The following is a 5,833-nucleotide window of genomic DNA, read 5'->3' on the forward strand; positions in this document are numbered from 1 at the left end:
AGGAGCCTCCGAACTCCACTTCCGAGCGTCCAATCTGCGCTGGCCCAATTTTATTACTTTTTGTTAATTAATCCCTTAATTACCTTAATTGGGTTGTGGGTCACTACATTCTCCCCCACTTAAGAAATTTCGTCCTCGAAATTTAAGTCTTAGAGGAAAGCACTGAAAGTCAAATAATTTTTCTTTATTACAACTGAACATTACAAAGTACAAATCTTTCTTACAAAGAAAAGTACAAAACATCAAAACAATTCTGGATGCTCAGCTCGCATCCGGCTCTCTAGCTCCCAAATTTCTTCTTCAATTCACCTACGCTACAAATGCAACATCACTAGAGGTATGCTCTTGTTACGAAGCACCTTGTATTTCTATCGAGTATTCTGAGGGGTCTCTCCACATAGGACAAATTCTGATCCAATTTCACCTCAGTCGGATGAAAGATATGCGACTCATCTGCCACATACTGCCTCAACAAGGACACGTGAAACACATCATGGATACTGGAAAGATACGGTGGCAGGGCTAGACGATAAGTCACGTCTCCAACTTTCTCGAGAATCTCAAAAGGACCGATAAATCTCGGCGATAACTTTCCCTTGATTCCAAACCACATCACCTCCCAAAAAGGTGACACTCGCAGGAACACATGCTCTCCTACCTCAAAATGTAACGGTCTGCGGTGAGTGTTAGCGTAGCTAGCCCTTCGATCCTGGGCTGCCTTAATCCTCTTACGGATCATCTCCACTGCATCGGTCATCTGCTGAATCATCTGTGGACCTTCGACTTGACGCTCGCCCACTTCGTCCCAAAACAAAGGCGTACAACAACAGCGTCCATATAAGGCCTCGAATGGTGCCATGCCAATGCTACTGTGGTAACTATTATTATAAGAAAACTCTACCAACGCCAAATGGTCATGCCACGCTGGACCAAAATCCATCACTATCGCTCGAAGCATATCCTTGAGAGTACGAATAGTCCTCTCACTCTGTCCGTTGGTCTCCGAGTGATAAGTTGTACTCAAACTCTGAGTAGTGCCAAGAGCTCGCTGGAAGCTACCACAAAATCTGGAGGTAAACCTTGGATCTCTGTCGTTGACAATACTCAACAGAATCCCATGCAGACGAACAACCTCTTGCACATATAGATGTGCCATCCAATCAAAAGTAAAGTCCCGATTATAAGGTAAGAAATTTGCGGACTTCAACAATCAATCAACAACAACCCAGATAGCATCACAAAATTCCTGAAAGACATCGGCAAGTGGGTGACAAAATCCATTGTCACATGCTCCCACTTCCACTAAGGAATCTCTAAACTCAGGAGCTGTGGGGACTCGGGTTGCTAATCTTATCTTAGGGCAATTTATTGTAATTAACAATTAAACAAGTACTTAAAAGAATTAAAGAAACAAGAGCTAAAAAAAAAAGTTTTGTTTTAAAAGGCAGGGTCTCGCTCGATCGGGGAATATGCACATAAGCTGTATGCATTAAAAGCTATAAAACACATCTTGAACAACTAAGCATATAAGCAAACAAAGCAGTACAAACAAATAATCACATAAGAAATATAAAGAAACAAGTATGTGATTGACATGAGAATACTTGAAATGAAAGCTATTTCAAGCGTTCTATCCCATCTAGATTTGCTGTCATTTATACCTTTCTATGTCACGTCTGAAAGTACTTCAAATCTGCAAGTACATCAATGAAAATTCATATCAAAAGGTTGCTCCACTTCTCAACTCAATCTCAAGTGCAAATGCTAGCAAACCTTGCTTCAAATCCTTCTCGGTTTGACTCGGAGATCTCGAGTTCGGCAACTTCGATAGAAAGCTGATAAATTACATATCGAATAACTAACAAGATCAGATGCCATTCAAACCATGCTTCGTTCAATCAACAATATCAAAGTCTTGACATTTTGCAAATCGACGGCATAACGGCTAAAACCGGCAATCCAAACAATATCCAAATCAATCCAACAATCCAGATAACTTATAATCTCTAACATATCATCTCATTACCATAAAAATCAGTATCAATCAAACATGGTAGTGTTCGAATTATTCTTTTCAAATTCATATAAAATCCGAACGACAGTCTTTTTCCGAACCGTCTACGAATACACGATCGGTACAGCTGATATACGCTTCCATCTTTCACATAAAAATAAAATCTGAGATATATAAAACATGTATTTAATTCAATTTCAATCCTTATTCAATATTCCCAAATTAAATATTCTTGGATTAAAATTCAATAATCCCGGGCCTTACATTTCTCCCCCACTAAGACATGAGTTCGAGCATAAAACAAAATAAGAACTCACATCAATGAAACAACTTTGGAAATCTGTAATAACTAAGAGTCTCGTCAAGTTCAGCTTCATCAGGCTGAAGAATATGGGAAGGATCAGGCTGATACTTCCGCAGCATAGAGACATGGAATACGTCATGAATACCAGACAAAGATGGAGGAAGAGCAAGTCGATAAGCAAGATCGCCTATCTTCTCGATAATCTCATATGGACCGATAAAACGTGGAGATAACTTTCCTCTCTTTCCAAATCTGACCGTACCTCTAAACGGAGAAATCTTCAAGAAAACTCTGTCTCCCTGATCAAAAGATAGAGGTCGTCGTCTGATATTTGCATACTTTTCTTTTCTATCCTGAGCTGTTTTCATTCTTTTCTGAATAAGCTTTACTTTCTCTGTCATTTCTCGGATCATATCAGGCCCAACATCAGGAACATCTGAGATATCATCCCAGTACAACGGTGATCTGCATTTCTTTCCGTACAATGCTTCAAAAGGAGCCATCTCAATGCTCGTCTGATAGCTGTCATTATAAGAGAATTCTGCAAGTGGTAATGAATCTTGCCAACTAGTACCAAAATCTAGTACTACAGCTCTCAACATATCCTCAAGTGTCTGGATAGTCCGCTCTGACTGTCCGTCTGTTTGAGGATGATAAGCTGTACTCAGATGCAATTGAGTACCAAGAGCTTGTTGCAAGCTATGCCAAAAGTGTGATGTAAATCTAGGGTCTCGATCTGAAACAATAGATTTAGGCACACCATGTAATCTTACCACTTCTCTGACGTAGATTTCTGCCATCTGATCATGTCTGTACGTCATTCTGTACGGAATAAAACGTGCTGATTTCGTCAAACGATCAATAATCACCCAAATGGCATCGCACCCTCTGGATGAACGTGGTAGCTGTGTAACGAAATCCATGGAAATGTGATCCCATTTCCATTCTGGAACTGATAGACTCTGCAATAGACCACCTGGTTTCTTTCTTTCTGCTTTTACCTGTTGGCAATTCAAACATCTGGCTACAAATTCAGTCACATCTGACTTCATTTGTTTTCACCAATACTGCATTTTCAAATCATTATACATTTTTCTGCCACCAGGATGAATACTGAATCGACTACTGTGAGCCTCTTTCAAGATTTGTTGTTTCAAAGCTGAAACATCTGGAACAACAAGTCTGTTATTCACATATAACACATTATCAGCACTGACCTGATATTCAGATTGATGTCCAGATCTGACCATAGCAATCGAATTTTGAATATTCTGATCCTCTTTCTGTGCTTCTTTGATTCGTATCAAAAGTTCTGGCTCAGCTCGTATAGCACAAACAAAGATAGGATGCATATCTGTTGCAAATATTAATCCAGAAAGACAACAATCTTCCACCATTTGAGATACACCTATCGTAGACAAGGATAAAGAACATACCTTTCTACTTAAGGCGTCCGCAGCTGCATTAGATTTTTCTGGATAATATTTAATCTCGCAATCGAAATCTTTCAATAAATCAAGCCATCTACGCTGTCTCATATTTAATTCTGATTGCGAAAACAGATATTTCAAACTTTTGTGATCTGAAAAGATTTCAAACTTCTCACCATAAAGATAATGTCGCCATATCTTCAATGCAAAGACAATAGCGGCAAGCTCCAGATCATGGATAGGATATCGAGTCTCGTGTGGCTTTAACTGTCTCGAAGCATAAGCGATAACATGACCTCTCTGCATAAGCACACAACCCAGACCCTTGTGAGAAGCATCACAATATACAACAAAATCACCTGTACCTGATGGAATCGTCAAGACAGGTGCACTTGTAAGCCTTTTCTTCAACTCCAAGAAACTAGCTTCACAGGCTTCAGTCCAGACATACGGCTTATTCTTCTGAGTCAGTTGCGTAATAGGCTTCGCAATGCTGGAAAAATCTATGATAAAACGTCTATAATAACCTGCCAAGCCCATAAAACTCCGTATTTGTGGTACTGATGTAGGTCTAGGCCAATTCAATACAGCCTCGACCTTGCTTGAATCCACTGAAATCCCATCACCTGAAATAATATGCCCAAGAAACACAACTTTCTGCAACCAAAATTCACATTTCGATAACTTAGCATATAATTTCTCATTTCTCAAAGTTTGTAAAATGAGTCGGAGATGTTCAGCATGCTCATGTACATTCTTGGAATAGATCAAGATATCATCGATAAAAATAATGACAAAGTCATCCAAATATTTCTGAAATACCCGATTCATCAATCCCATAAATACTGCAGGAGCATTGGTTAAACCAAAAGGCATGACGATAAATTCATAATGTCCATACCTTGTTCTAAAAGCAGTTTTAGGAATATCTTCATCTCGTACTCTCAGTTGATGATATCCAGATCGCAAATCAATCTTCGAATAGATAGCTGAACCCTGTAGCTGATCAAACAAATCATCTATTCTAGGCAGTGGATATTTATTCTTGATGGTTACCTTGTTCAATTGACGATAATTAATGCATAAGCGCATGGAATCATCTTTCTTTCGTACAAACAGTACCGGAGCACCCCAAGGTGAAACACTCGGTCTAATGTACCCCTTGGCTAACAAATCTTCCAATTGATCCTTCAACTCCTTCAATTCAATAGGTGCCATTCTGTAAGGAGCCTTGGATATTGGTTGCGTACCTGGCATTAGATCAATACTGAAATCTATATCTCGTACTGGAGGTAAACCAGGAATTTCATCAGGAAATACATCAGCAAATTCATGCACAACTGGAATATCTGTTACTGCTGGACTGGATTTCAATACATCGACTGCATAAATCAAAAATCCTTTCGCCCCTCTCTGCAATAAACGGGTCATAGATAACACAGATATCAAAGGAATCTTGGCTCGAGAACCCTTACCGTAGAATTTCTATTCAGATGCCATTTCTGGTCTAAATCGAACCACTTTCTGGAAACAATCTACAGTTGCTCTGTACTTGGTTAACATGTCGATACCAACAATACAATCGAAATCTGATAATCCAAGTACTATACAATCTATATTAATCACATTCCCGTCATATTGCAACGCACAATTTCGAATCATTCGAACAGATATAATACCTTCACCCAACGGTGATGAAATAGAAACAACAGTAGGCAATGGCTCAGAAGATAAAGAATGCATCATAACAAATTTTTCAGAGATGAATGTATGAGATGCACCTGTATCTATCAAAACATAGGCAGGATAACCATAAATAAAGCAGTTACCTGCTATGACATCGTCAGGTGCCGCCTGTGCCTGTTCCTCAGTAAGTGCAAAAACTCGAGCCTGTTGTCTAGGAGGTTGAGTCACAGTCTGGCTTCCTCCTCCTCTGGTCTATTGCTGAGGTTGCTGAGGCTGAAATGAATGCACTGATTGCCTTTCGGCCTGAGGTATTGGTCGAGAAGAACTTTCACCTATAGCTCTTTGAGGACATACCTTGGCATAGTGACCAGGTTGACGACAAATATTGCAATTACCTGT

Source organism: Henckelia pumila, chromosome 4 (assembly GCF_033568475.1).
Source record: "Henckelia pumila isolate YLH828 chromosome 4, ASM3356847v2, whole genome shotgun sequence".
NCBI lineage: Eukaryota > Viridiplantae > Streptophyta > Magnoliopsida > Lamiales > Gesneriaceae > Henckelia > Henckelia pumila.